Below are 19,241 nucleotides of genomic sequence, written 5' to 3'. Positions count from 1 at the left end.
GAAAATTACTGGCAAAATAACTAAATAACAAACAAAGAAAACAAGAATATATATGAATATAATTTAATGTAACTTAAACCTGGATAAAATTGTGCTTCTACCCTCTTTAATAAGCCCGATATTTGTGTTTGTTTTCTTAGAACAATAAGGGTATTATGAAGGCCCTAAAAGCTGTATTAATCGATAAACACTACATTTCACAAAGGAGGCCATAATTAGTTAATTCGTCCGTTAAAGACGCGAAATAATCATGCTATGAAATAGTTGTTCTGACGTGCAAATTCATCTTAATAACAGCCATGCTTTCTCATGAATTATGCCAATAATAAATAGAGGGACCAATTCTCTTTGATATAAAGAACAAAAGGAAGGAAAAAAGGAAATCTTTCATAGGTCAAATTTAAGGAAGGGCTCATACACTCACATCTGGTCAACACCTCCTATCAATTAATCAATTAATTCATCTCCTTCTCTGATTGATCCGTTAGCAGCTCCAAGCGTCCCACATAACTCACACGGTGATTTGCATATTCTAATTAGGGTTGCGCACTAAACGTTTTGTCTTTGGTAGCGGTCTGCGCATCTGTTGATAGGTTATTAAGCCTCCCCTCCCCTCCCCTTTTTTTCTTCTGTGGAGAGCCACATGATAAAGAATACACTGTCCCAGTTCGGGGGTATTTAGGACACACCCGGATGGCAATTATAAACGAGACAAACAGCGGACCAAACGGCAGCGCACAATACAGCAACAGATTGTTTCCCAACAACACCCACCCAAGTGTCTTTTTTTTTTTTTTAGCTTGAGGTCTGATATCACAAACCCGCGGCTGAAAGGTTGCGCAGTGTTTCAGTGGGTTAATCCGATTTCAAAAGTGAGAGCAAACGGAAGAGGTCTTCAGGATGTCAGGGGAAATCTTCTGCAGCTTCCCTTCATTTGTCATAGAATAAACCTCAGATCAAATCCAAAGCCAGTGAGTTGTGAAATGGAATGAAAATAGTCCCGTTTCCCCCTCTTTTCCCTCCTCGAACCTAATCTGCTCTAATCAGCTATTAACCACAATTATTGCCGGGTTTCAATCGTTCGGAGATAATTTGAGGCACACTTTCGGACATCTGGGCGGACAATTACGCAGAGGAGAGTTTATGGAGATGAGTGGACGCGTTGCGGAGATGCGGTATTGTCAATGGGACATGTGGTGATGAATAAATAAATAAATAGGTGGTTCCTGTGGGACTGTTTGGCACCAGAGCGTCAGGCAGTCAACCCCAGGTTTGCTGTCGGTTATTGTTGGTTGGTTGGTAATGGGTAATGTGATCTCGAGATGTGGCATCAACCCGATCAAGCCGATTATTGGCTCACTGTCGTCGCCCAGAGCGTCAGGTTTTAACGCTGCGCGTCACCCTGCAACCTAAGAGAAAAGCCTGATAATATCAGGACTCTGCACTACATCACATTTTTATTTAGTTTGAGGCACAATGTTTAAAATTTTTAAAATGACCCAAATATCTTAAAAAAGTTGGGAGAGAAGAGAACAGTGAAAATGAGATTACCTTCAGGGACTTCAGGGACAATTTATTAGAGTGAATAAAGAGATCAATGCCATACCAAATAGCCATGGTAATAAGGTTTCTCTCTCTCTCTCTCACACACACACACACACACACACACACACACACACACACACACACACACACACACACACACACACACACACACACACACACACACACAGCAGATAGACAGACATTTGTTGTATCATTACAGTACATCTCTAATTGATTCAAAAAGAGAAATAAGACACATGGAAAAAAAACTTAAAAGTAGTTTGGAATAAACCTGCAAGCAGATTAAGTGTTATGACGAAATTATTATTATTTTTTGACGTTGTTTGGTCCAAAAAAATAAAAAATTATTATTATTATTATTATTATTATTATTATTATTATTATTATTATTATTATTATTATTATTATTATTATTATTATTATTTTGTCTTCTTCTCTGATATTAATTTGTTCTGTTATTTTAAATAATTTTAGTTGTGTTACAATAATATCAAATTTTTTAAAAGAATTTAAAAAAAAAGATGTTTCCCACCTTATGTGCCACAATCTGGGTTAAAATACTGGCATTCTCACCAATTTAATTACAAAATGTGAAACAAACTGCATGGCAGGCCTAATCTTACTGTCATTAACAAGGTTGATAAGCCAATTAAAAAAAGAACATTCCTAAATAATGAGTCAAAATCTGTTTTGTGATATCTTTATACCTCTATGTAAATGTTCACAAACATGCAAAAAACACTCACTAACGCATGGAAGCTGTTTTCCAGCACTGATAAATGGATAAATTGTTATTTTTTCATATTAACATGTAGCACACAGACTGCTATTTAGCTGACACTCGCTGAAAAAGGAGAGAATAAATGAGGCATTTTGAGTGATAGATTTTATAGTTGTTATCATCCAGACAGCATGCTGAAAAGAAAAGAAAAGAAAAAAGAAAAGAAAGAGAAGGTAGAAGATGAGAGAAACTTTAGTTGAGTATAGGGAGACACTGACACAGACAAATGTCTGCTTTCTAGCAACAGAGTGGCATATACTACTGTTCTAATAATTTAATGCTATGCAAATGTTTTATTACATTATGTTCTCAAATTATAGTACTGAAATGTTTTTTTTTACTCTTTGTAGTTTAATATCCCATTTTATTTGAACCCTTCGTATCTCAAAAAATGTGCAACAACTGATGTTTGATAAAACTTTAGGGCCAGAATAAATACATTTTATTATATCAATACAACACAAAATTATCAAAAAGAAACTGCATGAACATAGTTTAATGTTACACAAAGGGTTTTCCTCAGTGTCCCAATTGACTAACTAAAAAGTGTCCCAGATTACTTGACAGTTTAGTTGACTGCACACTGTTACTTGTAATCCCTTCAAATGTAGTTTGTTTTCTATTTCTGTATCTCCGATCCCTGAAAGGACTAAAGCAATAATATGCTGTAATTCTACTGAGATAATTTTGCAGACACTAATTAAATCTGTGAAAATATCCATGTACAATGACAAGTAATGATTTGGTTATAAATAAAAGTCAGGACTGAATGTTGTTGGGTGACATGCAAAAATTTACTGTAATTTATATATATAAATATCAGGCATGGTTTGTTTTGTCATGTTAGAGTTTCATCTGCCCCTGTCTGATCTTTGTCTATGTTTGAGACTCCCGAAATGGCTCTACTAATCTAGCTAATTGCCATTTCCCAGAGCTTGGCATTTAAGAAGAGGAGCTGGGTCACCAAACAGCCGTTGATCAAAACATCCCATTAGAGCAAAGAAGACAAAAAATCTCTCACAGTCCTAACAATGTGGCACCAGTGCATCAACAGTTTGCTCTGTGGGCACAAAGCATTAATTAGGGCAATAACTTCATGCCATTGCCATTCTATAGTCTCCATTTCTGAATGAGTGCATCTATTTACGCTCTGAAGTTTGTCGGGGACTTGCCGAGTGTGCCGCATTCCCCTGTTGCATGTGCAGATGTGTTATTGGCGTAATGAGGAAAACACTATGAGAAACGTGGGAGAGACACCCCCCCCCCCCCCCCCCCCCAACGCCAAAAGTTTCTTGACAAAATAACATTACACATTGTGGCTGCTCCTAACAAGAATTGACATAATTACTTGGGCCCATTTCTTGTCTAATTAGCACATGTCCACAGTAGACAGGGACTAGCAGTTAGGCAGGTGAAGGGAACTAGACAGGCATGGCAGCAGCAGCAGCAGCACAAAAAGGGGCCCATTTAGTGTAATTAGGTGAGACAATGCCCCTGACTGTTTTCAGCTATGGCAGTGGCTCAAAACTGGGGGCAAACCGGCAAGCGGACGCCCCGTGAGCTGCATCGCCCCAAGACCCTAATAAGCCCCTAATTGTCTTTTTGTGATTCACATGGGCAGCACCAGCAGACATGAAGACAGCCTATTCCTGGTTTCCTGTGGAGAGTGTGGTGCCTGGCCCAAGGAGAGCCTGCAAACGTCTCTCAGGGAACTCCAGACAGACATTCATTTCATTTTAGCAGTAACATAGATGCTGAAAATAATGAAAATCCCAAATAGAGTTACATTTTTACCATTCTGATAAATATCAAGGATTATTTTAAATCTTGTGAGTAAAGTGCAAGAAATTCAACACTTGCAGACATTTAAAAAATTGAAACATAGAAAAGAACAAATAAAACTCTTGCCAGTACAGCCCATGACAAATAGTATAGTATTCCAATATGTTTCAAGTTAGAGTCTTATTATGAAGTATCCAAATTTCTGCTGATCTCGTCTGTAATTGGAGTTAAAAGAGCTGTAAAGGTTGCTGATGGGAGGATCCACTCTTCTAATATTTATCTTCTGTTTTTACATGACCACACAGTGTAAATACAGTATCAAACATTACAGTCAAGCTCCTCTAGTACCAGTGACAGCACTTTATAGCAGAAAAACCTAATGATAGCTAATTGTAAAAAGATAGTATGCTCTCTGCCATTGTTAAGATTTTGCATATCAGGATGTATAAAATCTCACCTGGTCTTTACCCGGCCTTGTAATGATTTAAATACACCTCATCATTATTTATTTAACAAAAGCAGTGTGTGAAATTCTATAGAACCACATTTAGCAGTAATAACATGAGTGTTTGTTTTCTCTGTGACTTTATCAGTCTGTCATATCATTGTGGAGAAATTATGGACCACTCTTCTTTACATGTCCATCAGTGGTCTTTTATCCATTGTTGTATAAGAATTGTAAACTTTACATTTTAAATCTAATGTAGATTTTGGTAAAACATTTTTTTCTGTTTCCAGAGCTCAGTTTGTTATGTTGGTGGGCAGAAGGTGTCATTTTTACATTTCTGATGGTACTTGCTTGTAAATCTTTCCTGTTTGTTGATTATACAGCATTTTACACCAATTCTAGGTCCTATTCGCTCTCTTTTTTTCTAGCAATCAATGAAGCCTTGGCTCATAAGCAGCTGGGCTCTACAGGCTGCATTTCAACACTGTAGGATGAGCCTGTTTAAACACTCACAGCCTCACAGACTGGTCCATATGTTTGAGGCCTCTTCTAATGGCAGCTGGTTCTCAGAAGATTCAATATTCCATAATATGTTCTCCCTATGATCATCCGCAGTCAAGGCCCAGCTCAGAGGGACATCAGCTTGATGTGCCCTCACTCCTTTAATTAGCTGTCAATTAGTGCAAATGAATCAACTGTTCGCCTAATTAAGCAATGCCACCAGGCAGCTCCCGTATACAGGCCATTGTGTGAGCAGCATGAGAAATCCACAGCTAGCAAACTCATTTTGGATCACGAGTGCAACTTAACGATCGCACTGACAAACCGCGTTCATCGAGCTGGGAGTGTGAGCGGTGTTTGTCTGGTCAGGGTAAAGGTCAGTGTGTTAGTGTGATCAGGCAAATCTTACCCGTATACCTTTTTGTCTTTAATGTCAGTTTATATGTGCCAAACACATATATGCAAAATGATCCGATTTCCTTATTTGCAGCACACTGACAGATTCACAAACATAAATACTATAAAACACTATCTCATGAGCACTCAGCTATTTAAACACAAACTATATTGCCAAGTTCACAAAACATGTAAGTCAGTATTCGCACTGATGTTGGCAATAAGATACCTTTTCTTCATATCAAGTGTAGATGTTTTTAGTCTTTCTAACAATTAAATCAATAAAATAGTCACACTTTTGGGTCATCTTCTCCACCGTCTCCTTTTAGCCTCCTGATTCGCATGAATGACCATTAATTAACATAGTTGCTATTTCAAAGCCACTAGAATATTATTTTATTATGCAGACCACATATTTCCTTTACAGCTGGAGTGGAAATGTAATTTCCTCAAACATCTGTTCACCCATTTATTTTTACATTTATTTATTTTATTACTGTGACATGCCTCTTCTTATGAACGTTTCCCATAATTAAATAAAAATACTGGCAACACCATTAACCGAATCCAAGTTCAGACATTGTGTGCTTACAAGTGAGTTCAGAGGTCACTGAATTAAATAAGTTATAAGGCTGCAGAGCCATAGGTGCGCTTGCATCATTATCATTTATTTTGGCACTTTGTAATACAGCTGCCAACTTGTGGTTTGATTTCTCTCCATTTACCATTAAATTAATTTGAATTCAGGATGCGCAGAAGACAAATCATACTTTAAGATCCTTTCATTTAATGAGGACCTTTGAGGCACTTTGGAGGAAAGAACAAACAATAATTCCCTTTCTTACATCATAAATATTTAGCATTTTAAGTGCTACAAGCTATATCATAGAGTATCTTTCATTCATTATGTCATTATCCGTTACTTATCCAGGTGAAAAGACTGATTGAGATTTAAATCTCATTTCCAAGAGAGAGCCGGCCAACCTAACATACCCTCTTGCATAATGATTATAGGAGGAGATATCTTCCCAAGGTGTGAGCTGTAGCATGTTTAGACTTGAAGTGTTCCTTTTTTCCATTTAAAAGATCACAAGGTCACAAGCATTACCTGTATTAAATACACTAAATCAAACACAGTGATAAATACTTAAATGTCATCTACACGTGTGTATATAAGTGCAGAGCATTTATGCATCCCCTTAAGGTTATAAAACACCCCAGAAATCACCTTAGTGTTAAAACAAGACACATGTATTAACTTGAGAGCATTACAGAGAATCTATGCACATGTTATTAGTCTTACATCTTCATTTTGTCTGCATGCGTATGCCGATAATCGCATTTAATGGATGCACGCTGTTTAGAGGCTTGTGAACAGTCCAGCTATGTTTCCTCTCTCCCTTCTTCCACCAGCCTCTCTGGACCATTACAGGCTGTAATTGTTATTTAATGGATTAAACATTCATCCTCTCTGCGCAAAGTCCGCAGAGAGCATCACCATGTTCACACAGCTAAACATGCCTCATCAGACACACACACACGCACACGCACAAACACACACACACACCACCACCACCACCACCACAGCAACACTCATTTGACAGCAGTGTTTGTGCTTAAAATTCAATTACCCACTTATTGATAGCTCTCTGGGGTGCAAAGGAAGTGCTGGTGGAAGTGTGGATGATTTCCCAGGAGGCCTCAAGCTCCTCTGCACATCTCCAGCTGGATCTATTTCATGGCTTTACTCATCAGCGGCAGAAGCAGATGGAGCATAAGCAGCAGTCATACACCTGCACACACCAGCGCACGCAGACACAGAGACTGGGGCTGTAACACTCACACACAGTGGAAACACAAGTCATTTATTACAGTCCATTCTAACAGTGAAAACATGATAAGACATTTGCTGAATTTTCAGGAGAGAACAAAACAAAACAAATTCTTCATAAAGATTAATTAAGTATATAAACAGTCATTTCATGTCTTTGACACCATATAAATCCACACAATTTTAATCTGGATTAAATTAGTGTTAGTTTATGTGTTAGTTCATTTAGTTTATCCTCGTCCTGTGTAAAAGAAATAATTTATTTCCCTAAATTTATGATTTTGCATGAGGACACTCATCCATTCCTTTTTGCTTCTGGTCTTGCACACTGATTGTCTTTCTTTTTTTTCTGCTGGCAATATTCTTGTAATTCTTTTTAACATAGTCTTTGTGACAGCATACAGGTAAAACACAAATATTTTTCAGCATTACTAGTAGCTCCCATCAACTGTGTCTGAAGCCATGCCAGTATTTGACATGCTGATTTTATTTTTTCCACCTCTGCTTTTCCAACTGGGACAAATTAAAAAAGCGTTGTTTTTACAGTACTATTCCAAATTCTTGAATCCCTCCTCATGTCCAAAATTGAAAAGTTGCCTTTTGCCCTGTTCTCTGTCAAGATGATCCACACTGCTCCAATGGCGTTGAGGCTGAGAGACTGTGGAGCCAAATCCATGAGTAAAGTGCTCAGTTGTGTGTTTTTTCTATCCAGGTATGCTTTTACTACAATCAATGTGTGTTTGGGATCATTGCCATCCTGAAAAATGACATGGAAATCAGACACTTTCCAGATGGCATTACGTGGTCAATCAAACTCTGACAGTACTTTTCTGCATTTATAATTCCATCAGTTGTGGAGATCCCCAACACCAGTGGCTCAAACTGTCACTTTGCATGGTATTTACAGAAATACACAGGCAGTGTGTAGTCTAACAGCACAAAACCTAAAATAAGGATAAATAACAATCAAACAGTTATTTAACAGACCTGACGCCACTCATTTTCAGTTCAGTTCTTGTATAATTTAGCATACCTCATCCTTTCACCCTTATTTCCTTTCCTTAAGAATGGCTTCTTGACAGCCACCCTTCCACTGAGGCCATTGCTGATGAGACTTCAGTGAACAGTAGATGATCAACTGAAGGTCCAGATGTGGTTCTCAAGTCTTGTGTCAGGTTAGGTGGATTTTGTGTGTGCAGAACACTGGTTCTTCTCTTGAGTTATGGACCTTTTTTTGTACCTTAATGATTCATAGATGAGAGCTAACAAATAAAAAAAAACATATATCTGACATGCATTGAAAATAAGTAAAAAAGCAGCCAATGGCCAAACAAAGACCTTCACAAGTCCTGTAGAACTACTACTCAAAACAACTTTTTAAAAAAATACGAGAAAATCCGGCTCCTTGGAAGAAAAATTCAAATAAAGGCACTTTACTGTGTGTCTAACACATCAGCCCTCAGTGCCACAGGTAGTGCACCACAGGTTAGCCACGCGTCTCAGAGTCCCCAGAGGCCAGAGGGGGCCCCACACAGACGCTCTTGTTGCTGCTGGCCTCATTCCCCGCTAATTACAGCACTCATCTCTGCTCTCCCATGAGACGCCACAACACTGATGACAACACAGGGAAGGTTCTGCATCACCAGCAGCTGAGGCTGCCGACTGCACATCAATACCCAAGGGGGCAAAAGGAGTAACGATGGTGTGATTGCATGTTGGGGGGTTTGTGGTTAGAGTTATGCAGGGCCAGTTTTGCTGCTACTATCAGTCTGGCACATCCTAAACTGATTTATTAACTGCAACTTTATTGTGTTAATCTGTTGCAATTCAGCTCTGATTTAGAAAAACACATGAAACCTAAAACTACAAACTTACAACATGTGGTGTTCCGTCAGAGACACTACACCACATGATCTAGCATGAGTACAAGTCTGAGTAGAAAACAAAGATGAATCTTGTTGTCCTTTGGTGCCACCTTGTCAGACTACAGCTTGCACGTCCCTGAAGATGACTCTTGATCGATGAGCTCCAAAGATACTGTACCTCTCAGTGTGATTGTTCATTAGCAGGACACAGGGATCTAATGGCCAGCACACTTCTGGCAGTCATAAATCTTCAGACTCCACCCAGGTTTGCTCCCCTGTCTCATCAAGGCCCGTGAAGAATGGAGTCAGTGTGATAAAAAGGAGTGTGGGATTTATATTTTCCCTCTACCGCCTCCTCCACGCACCGAGATGAGCTAACAGGCACAGAGAAATGACAAGTGGGGCTTGACAAGACACCCCCGTGAATGTGATGATGCCGCTAGATGTGTTTTAGATGCTGATGAGCCTGCTGGACAAAAAGAGCATTTTAATGTCTCTTTTCTGTTTATTATACATTATACTTAAGAGTGTTTTGAACCCAAGCAGAACAGCTGAGATGAAAGTGGGGTTTACAGGGCCCTAAAACCAAAGCAACTAAATGGGGTTTGACCGTCAAAGTGACACATTTGTTTTTCTTACTGTGACTTGCCAAACGTCTTACAAGAAAACACTTATGTGTGGTAGACAGAAATACATTCCGAGTGGCTGGTTTGTAGTGGAATGAGAGCAGGTGTATTGACAGGTGAAAGTCAAGTGAATGGAAAACTGGGTACTGCCGAACAGGTGAGGAAATACGGGGCTTGAAATTGTTTAAACTTAGAAAGATTTCCTTGTAGTCTTTCTAATGTGTGGCCTTAATGTGACCTTGACTGTGCCTCTGAAAGCTTGTTGCCTCATTTATTACATCCTTGTCCTAGTATGCTGTGTATACAGTGATTGCTCTGAAATACAGCTTCACATTTGTGAGTACAAGAGGTTCTGGTGTTCCTTGGCCTTTTCCTTTATCATAACATTTATCATTAACTAATCAGTGAATGCATATTTTGGAAAAGTTGCTCCAAAGCTGCAAAAATGAGGAAAATGAGATCAGATATGCTCATTGGTTAACATCTTTCCTAAAATGCACTTTCCTAATTAGTCTTAAAATACTTTTTGACAGTTGGATGATGTCATAGTCTGACCAATTTGTGTGGGGCGGTGGAGAGTGAATACATTGCTGCTGCGTCCAATTCACTCTGACCTTTTTTTATTCTGCAGTTCCATGTCATGAAATTTAGGTCAGAGAACAATGCACGCTCTCTGTTAGAACTAGTGGGGTGCCAAAACCCTAGCTACTCCCCTCTGACCCTCATCCCAAGCTTTCACATTCATCCACTTTCCACACAACGTTTCACTTCACAGACTGGAAGATGTATAAAAAAAACAAAGGTATTTTTATCTGGAAAGATGTTCTATCTAGATCTATCTATCTATCTATCTATCTATCTATCTATCTACCTATCTATCTATTTATTTATCTCATCAAATACTGTGTTACAGCTTGGCTGATGATGGGCACAGCTCCACAAATGTAACAATTTGTGATTATTATCTAACAGTATTACAAACACTTGTCAATCACTATGTGGTATTAAAGAGCTGTCTGAAATTCAGTTGTACACCACACAAAGTTACAGAGTGGGGTGTCTGAGTGCTGATGTCACCTCAGACATAGTTAAAATCCTTGTTAACGTAGCTGCTTCTCGCCGGGTGCGGTGGCGCGTGCCTGTAATCCAAGCTACCGGAAGGCTGAGGTTGGAGGATCGTTTAAGGTCAGGAGCTCTGAGCTGCAGCAGGCTGTGTCGATCGGGTATCCACACTAAGTTCGGCATTGATATGGTGATCCTCGGGGAGCCCGGGACCACCAGGTCGCCTAAGGAGGGGTGCACCGGCCCAGGTCGGAGACGGAGCAGGTCAAAGCCCCCGTGTCGCTCAGTAGTGGGATGGTGCCTGTGAATAGATGCTGTAGCGCAGCCTGAGCAATACAGCGAGACCCAATCTTTATATACACCCTTATACCTGTCTCTACCTCACACAGCAACCTCATCAGTCCTTCTTTGTCTTTTTAATTGACGTTAAACACACTCACAAACCTGCTGCTCTGCTTGTCCTACACCACCTCCACCTGCAGGACAGCTGCAAATACATCCTCCATCCTAAACACTTCTGATGCCCAGCAGGTGGAGACAAACTCAAACTAGGAAATTCATTCAGGTAACCTTTGGGTTTAATATTTGCATCTTATGATCACAGCTTTGACTGTCATGTAAAAAGGGTTTTTTTTGTTTTAGAAGTGAACTGTGCACAACTTCAGTACAGGCATGAGTCAGGATTTCAGGGTAAAGTAAATGTTTTCTTTACATCATTTCTTTGAGTGTATGGTGAAAGATTGCCAGGGAAGGGACTGTGTTGCATTTTACTGGGATAATTTCTCTATTTTTTTAAATAGATTTTTCATCTTATAATCAACAGTATATAAAACTATATATATACATACATATATATTACATATTGGCTGAATACTTTTTGGCAGGTTGCCATGATCAGGCAGTTCACACACTCTCACAGGGGTTCCATGGTGTAATGGTTAGCACTCTGGACTCTGAATCCAGCGATCCGAGTTCAAATCTCGGTGGGACCTGAGTTTTTTTATCCGCTGATTGGGATGTGAAACATTTGAGCGTCTTCTCTGGGACACCAAAACTGTGCTATAATTGTGTTTTCAGTGAGAGGTGTATAAAATCAAGCAGCAAACCTTGACCTCTCCCTTTACAAACACTTGTCAATCACTATGTGGTATTAAAGAGCTGTCTGAAATTCAGTTGTACACCACACAAAGTTACAGAGTGGGGTGTCTGAGTGCTGAGGTGCGCTTGTGCGTAAAAGTCACAAACACTCCCCTGACTCACTAACTGCACAGCTGACTTCAAAGTCAGCACAGAAAGTGGGCGCCACGAGTATGTGTTTCCATGGCTGAACAGCTGCTATATGTGTTATGTGGAGTATAACGTTTGTGTCGTCCCAACTATCTAAAGTTGTAACCTCCACAAAAGTCCCATGTAGTACGTCAGGATGGCCGAGCGGTCTAAGGCGCTGCGTTCAGGTCGCAGTCTCCTCTGGAGGCGTGGGTTCGAATCCCACTTCTGACATTCAAGCTCTGCTCTTCTTCGTATTGTCACAACATACACTTGAAATTTGGTTGAACCACGAGGTTTCTCACAACTTGCTTATCACAGTTGTGCACCGTTCATCCCTGAACTGTAGTGGATTTTATAATGATGTACACTGTAAAAACATTCTACATAATTCTAATAAAATTCACTACAGGAAGCTGATTACTGGTGCATCTTTGAATGTGCTCACATTGACACTGATGTGCTAAAAACCTGATTTTGTGAAGTCAAAACTTTCAGCAAGTTGAAACAATCTTTCTTATTGACTCCAATTAGCCTAAAATAAGGACTGGTCCCACCCCATGTCATGGCATGAAAATATGACAGGCTGTCATCAATTCAATCAGATACTTGCGAAAATTGTAAACACTGAGTAAAAATCCTTCAACATTTTTATTGTATTTCTGACAGTGTACACACAAAACAATAATATACAAACACACACGTACACATACGCTGTCCTTCGGCTTATTAAAAAGGCTATGTCATGTTTTTGCTTGGTCAAAAAAAAGAAAAACCCAACAAAAAACAACAACCTGTTATTACTGTGCTGACTTCCTCATTTTGAAATGATTAGGTTTTTTACTTTTACAGCATTTCATCTTGGCTGATGATGGCCACTAACCTGATGAGCTCACATGAATGAAAGTAAAACTTCCTGTGAACGTAGCTGCTTCTCGCCGGGTGCGGTGGCGCGTGCCTGTCATCCAAGTTACTGGGAGGCTGAGGTTGGAGGATCGTTTGAGCACAGGAGCTCTGAGCTGCAGCAGGCTGTGTCGATCGGGTGTCCGCGCTAAGTTCGGCATCGATATGGTGATCCTGGGGGAGCCCGGGACCACCAGGTCGTCTAAAGAGGGGTGCACCGGCCCAGGTCGGAGACGGAGCAGGTCAAAGCCCCCGTGCTGCTCAGTAGTGGGATCGCGCCTGTGAATAGATGCTGTAGCGCAGCCTGAGCAATACAGCGAGACCCAATCTTTATACACACCATTATACCTGTCTCTACCTCACACAGCAGCCTCGTCAGCCCTTATTTATATTTTTAATTGACGTCAAAAACACTCACAAACCTGCTGCTCTGCTTGTCCTGCACCACCTCCACCTGCAACTAAATCCTCCACCCTAAACACTCCTGCCGCCCAGCAGGTGAAGACAAACTAAATCAATCAATCAATCAATCAATCAATCAATCTCTCTATCTCTCTATCTAATAACTTATTGCATTACAACTTGGCTAATGATGGGCAGGAAGTTTATGTGATGATGTCACCTCAGACATAGTTAAAATCCTTGTTAACGTAGCTGCTTCTCGCCGGGTGCGGTGGCGTGTGCCTGTAATCCAAGCTACCGGAAGGCTGAGGTTGGAGGATCGTTTAAGGTCAGGAGCTCTGAGCTGCAGCCGGCTGTGTCGATCGGGTATCCACACTAAGTTCGGCATTGATATGGTGATCCTCGGGGAGCCCGGGACCACCAGGTCGCCTAAGGAGGGGTGCACCGGCCCAGGTCGGAGACGGAGCAGGTCAAAGCCCCCGTGTCGCTCAGTAGTGGGATGGTGCCAGTGAATAGATGCTGTAGCGCAGACTGAGCAATGCAGCGAGACCCAATCTTTATATACACCCTTATACCTGTCTCTACCTCACACAGCAACCTCATCAGTCCTTCTTTGTCTTTTTAATTGACGTTAAACACACTCACAAACCTGCTGCTCTGCTTGTCCTACACCACCTCCACCTGCAGGACAGCTGCAAATACATCCTCCATCCTAAACACTTCTGATGCCCAGCAGGTGGAGACAAACTCAAACTAGGAAATTCATTCAGGTAACCTTTGGGTTTAATATTTGCATCTTATGATCACAGCTTGACTGTCTGTAAAAAGGGTTTTTTTTTTATTAAGGACTTGAGCAAACCAGTCATGAGTCAAAAACTTCAGGTACAAAAATGCTTTGCACTCATTTCTTTTGAGTTCAATGGTGAGATTGCCGCACAGGACTGAATTACAAATTTCCAACACACTCTAGCAAAGTATACACATTATTATCATTAACACTAATTTGCATCTGTCTGGCACACTTTCACAGTGATATTTTTTAGATACTTAGTTCACTTTGCAATCAGCCTAAGCACTATAATACAGGTAAGCTGTGTGTGCGGAGTACAATGGAGGGAGCAGAAAGAGTGAGAAGTAGAGGAGGCCGAGGAAGAGGACGTGGAGGTGAAGAAGTAGGATGTAGGATGAAGAGGACGACAAGGAGCAAGAGGAAGACGAGGAGGGGGGAGAGGAAGATGAGGAGGGGGGAGAGGAAGGGTAGGAAGAGTAAGAAACAGAATTGCTGATGACATCAGAGCTACAATAGTGGACCATGTAATCAACCGTGGAATGACCCTGAGGGTAGCTGGCCAACGGGTCCAGCCTAACTCGAGCCGCTACACTGTAGCAAGTACCATGAGGACGTCTTGAAATGAGAATCGGTTAGTACAGTCACTTCGCACAAAGATTTGTAGCACTGCCATATGCCAATGAGAAACACACCAATACCATTGATGTAAAAATACTGAAATTGTTACTTTACAGAATTGCTAGATGACCAGATGCTGGGGGCAGAGGAAGCATGTTCACTGCAGACCAAGTAACCCATATAGTCATTATAGCGATTGCAAATAATCCTATACTTGGAAATAAACACTTGTGTTTGTTTTGATGTGTTTGAATAAACACCAGTACTTGAAGTTTGGATCCCTCTATGCTTATGGATCTATGACAGAAGTATGAGCTCAAACTGACATAGCCTACCTTGTGCACAGAGAAAGCAAAAGCCAGATGTGTTTTGTATTCATACCATCAGTGTGCAGTTGGCGCATTGTGTGCTTAGTAGATGATGGCTTGTGTGTACTGTTTGATACGGAAACACCATTTTTACGAAGGTGTGAAGAGTTAATCTAGCTGTGTTTGCTTTTGCAAGAGAACTACAATGTTTTGATTATTGGGTGACAGGTTTTCTTATTTGTGTGAAGAGTTTTGCAAAATTAGCCAATAGTTACAAAAAATGTGCTTAAGCAATCAGAAAAAACTGTATTAGGTTTAGAAGGAAATGACTTTTTCTACATGAGGTAAAGTTGGAGCTGTTTCCCCAAACAAAATTAAATCATCATTTGAAAAACTACAATCTGTATTTACTCTGAACATCTGTGTTAACATTTGAAATTGGAAACATGTAAGTGTAACAAACATGTTAAAACATAAGAAATCAGGAAGGGGCATGTATAGGAATTTCTTTTACTTATGCATTAATCACATTATTTTATTGTATGATACCTTGGTGCCACTGGATTTTAACATGTCTCACACTCATACAGTAAGACAAATGCTGGGGGTCTAGTAAGGAAGTTGGGGGAAGCAGACAACTCCACAGGAAGAGTCTTTTGTGTCTTTGAGGACTCTGGTAGGAAGCAAGGGAGTGTGAACCTTAAGGTGTGAAACAGCTGTGTGCTGCCTTTTGTTCCTGGAGAAGGTATTTAACTGAGAGCCATGCTAGGCTCAGGGAGACTCTGCTGACCGTCTGTCCCGCGGTCATGCAGGGACTTCATCAAGCTTGCTTGTCTGTTCTTTGTGTGTTTTGATTAAAGAATGTTAGCTACCGCTCACCGCTCGTCTGCAGGCTTTATTTAAATGGAAAACTTCCACAACAGGCAAAAAAAAAGCTTTTTGCTAAAAAAAAAAAGATTTAGAGCAGAAGTATTTTGCACTGCATTTTAAAATGAAAACATATTGCATTTATTTACAATTAAAAACACACAGAGCAGAAAGTGTGTTACTGTTTTACATCCACAGACACACAAGAAAAGAAGCAGGCAACATGAGGTCAAGTTATGGCAATTTTATTTTTGTATGTCAGTACATGCATTCAGAATAGAGTTTTTAAAAAACAAACAAACGTCCCAAGTAAAGTTTTGGGGGATTTTTGTGAAAGAAAGGTTGAGAGAGGGGGAAGGAGGAAGATGCTGCTGGGTCAGTTCTTTCTCAGCAGTCTGCTCCAGAATCCCCTCCTGTCCTCGGCTTGCTTTTCTTTTGCCTTCAGCTCTTTTAAGGTTTTGTTGAGCTGATCCTCGGCATCTTTAAATGTTTCTTTCAGCTGCTGTTTGGCCAGTTTCCCTTTGTGTTTGAGGAGCTCTTTAGCTTCCTTTTTGTGCTTTTGTATTTCTTTAAGTGCGTCTTTGCAGCCTTTCTTGGTCACCGTCGTTTCTTTCTTGAATACCTTCAACTCAATTTTCCCTTCTGCAAGTTCCTCTTGCACTTTCATCAGTTCCTCCTTCATGTTTTGAGTGTAACTCTTTGTATCTTCCATTTCTTTCTTTGCTTCCTGTATTTTAATTTTCTCTTCCTCCAACACTTTTTGAGCTTCCAACAATTCTTTCTTCATATTTTCAATCTCATTTTCTGTCTCGTGTTTACATTTTTTCTCCTCTTCAAGTTGTTGCTTCACATGCAGTAATTCCTTCCTTAGTGTTTCAGCTTCAGCCATTACATTTGCAGCGTCTTGTGTTGCCAACTGCATTTTGCTTTTTTCCTCTTCAAAAGCTTCCTGCACCTCCTGTAATTCCTGCATCACATTTCCTGCCTCCTTCTTTGCAGTTTGATATTTATTTTTGGCTTTCTTGTGCTGTGCTTTTCTCTTCCTCCAATGCTTTTTTGAGCTTGCAACAGTTCTTTCTTCATGTTTTCATTCTCGGTTTTCTTGCCTGTTGTTTTCCTCATCCTTCTCTCCTTTAAGTTTGAGACCCACATCCTGTAATTCCTGCAATACTACTCAGTTTCAAACTTGAATTTTTAGCTTCTCCTCTTGATTTTTCTGGCCTCTTCTTTAATTTGACATTTTCAGCCTGTATCATTTGAAATTTAAAATGAATCAGCTGTACTGTATTGTGAGGTGAAGCACTCGCCGATCCTCTTCTCGATCTCCTTGATTCATTTTGGCCTTTTAAACAAAGGAACCAACGTTTGTAGAGAGTGAAGTGAAGTTTTCGATGTTTCTTCGTCAACTGTCGTTTGTCCTGCACAGAGATGCTGCTGTAGATGTGTCTCTAGCTGTGTCTGGATACAATGAAACATGCTGGAACTAAGTGCTTGTGTTGCACAGTTCTACTAAACATTCCATTTCATGCATGCTCCGCCCACATGGTCAGGAATGTCAGGTGCTGCATCTCCAAATGCTGCTCCCGTTGCCTAGCAATAACAGCTGTTTACTTTTTGGGGTCTGGCTCATTGTTTAATAAAGAAAACATGTCCAAGTATTGGGTGCTGAGGCTCAGCGCATATTCTAGCCTGCTGTGTGGGTGGGCAGCTAGAAATCACTGGTGGGCAACATGAGTGAGGAGAAAACTGGAGCAGCCAAGCAGGGAGCTGCAGGTTGCTGGTTTGAGTCTCTGTTCAGATGCTGGTGTCTCCTCTCTCTGAGATGTCTGCAAACAGTCCCAGATAAAACAATAAGGATAATAAACAAACACGTGACTAAAATAACAATTATGACTCTGATGTGTTTCATGTGTAGCAGGATGGCCTCTATACAGCAGTCGCTGCAAGCACTTACTATTCTTTAAGCAGGTGTGCTGGGCTCCTCCTAACGAAAGTTTGAAACTTCATTTCCTTCATGCTGGTGAACTTTTTACCAAATATTTTCATCAAAGCTTCTCCATCACTGACAGGGATTGTTTGGATCTTCACACTCATCTCCACCAACCCTAAAAAATGAGTCTCACTTTGCACATATAGTGCCAGGAGTGTCTCCATATTCCACAAAAGTCTATGCAAACATGTAACAGTATCCCATATTCATAGAAATATTATTGATATTATAACAAAAGCTGTCACCAACACAATTGTCCCAAGTGCTTCTTTTTTATTAGTTATTGCAAATGCTTGACTGCAGTTCTTGCTAGATGACAAAACCACTTACAGTTTTTTCTGAATGCTTAAACCCTAACTGTGATTCCTGTAGCACAATCTCTAAAACTATTCAGACTTATAGCAAAACCACTCACTGAGTTTGCAAAACTAAAAGCACAAAAACTGCTTTGCACTCAGTTTGCAATTTTGTAACACACACTTTGCAAAACTGTAGGCACAATTCACTGCACAACACTCAATTACCAAATTTCCAACACACTCCTAGCAAAAGTATACACATGTATGGCTATCATTAACACTAATTTGCCAACTGTCTGGCACACTTTCACATGTGAAAACTTTTTTAGATAATTAGTTCACTTTGCAATCAGCCTAAGCACTATAATACAGGTAAGCTGTGTGTGCGGAGTACAATGGAGGGAGCAGAAAGAGTGAGAAGTAGAGGAGGCCGAGGAAGAGGACGTGGAGGTGAAGAAGTAGGATGTAGGATGAAGAGGACGACAAGGAGCAAGAGGAAGACGAGGAGGGGGGAGAGGAAGATGAGGAGGGAGGAGAGGAAGGGTAGGAAGAGTAAGAAACAGAATTGCTGATGACATCAGAGCTACAATAGTGGACCATGTAATCAACCGTGGAATGACCTTGAGGGTAGCTGGCCAACGGGTCCAGCCTAACTCGAGCCGCTACACTGTAGCAAGTACCATGAGGACGTCTTGAAATGAGAATCGGTTAGTACAGTCACTTCGCACAAAGATTTGTAGCACTGCCATATGCCAATGAGAAACACACCAATACCATTGATGTAAAAATACTGAAATTGTTACTTTACAGAATTGCTAGATGACCAGATGCTGGGGGCAGAGGAAGCATGTTCACTGCAGACCAAGTAACCCATATAGTCATTATAGCGATTGCAAATAATCCTATACTTGGAAATAAACACTTGTGTTTGTTTTGATGT

General features: G+C 40.4%; 2 non-coding genes across 2 annotated transcripts; both read left to right on the top strand.

Moving 5' to 3' along the window:
- Positions 1–11,778: 11,778 nt before the first annotated feature.
- Positions 11,779–11,850, top strand: trnaq-cug (transfer RNA glutamine (anticodon CUG)). The gene has a single exon. It is a non-coding gene; the product is annotated as a tRNA-Gln (tRNA).
- A 425-nt stretch (positions 11,851–12,275) lies between these two features.
- On the top strand, positions 12,276–12,358 carry trnal-cag (transfer RNA leucine (anticodon CAG)). Its single transcript has one exon. It is a non-coding gene; the product is annotated as a tRNA-Leu (tRNA).
- Positions 12,359–19,241: the final 6,883 nt, after the last annotated feature.

This window comes from Astatotilapia calliptera, chromosome 15 (assembly GCF_900246225.1).
Source record: "Astatotilapia calliptera chromosome 15, fAstCal1.2, whole genome shotgun sequence".
In the NCBI taxonomy this organism is placed as follows: domain Eukaryota; kingdom Metazoa; phylum Chordata; class Actinopteri; order Cichliformes; family Cichlidae; genus Astatotilapia; species Astatotilapia calliptera.
The sequence above is the reverse complement of the archived record's forward strand: the minus strand, read 5'-3'. Positions and strand labels throughout refer to the sequence as shown.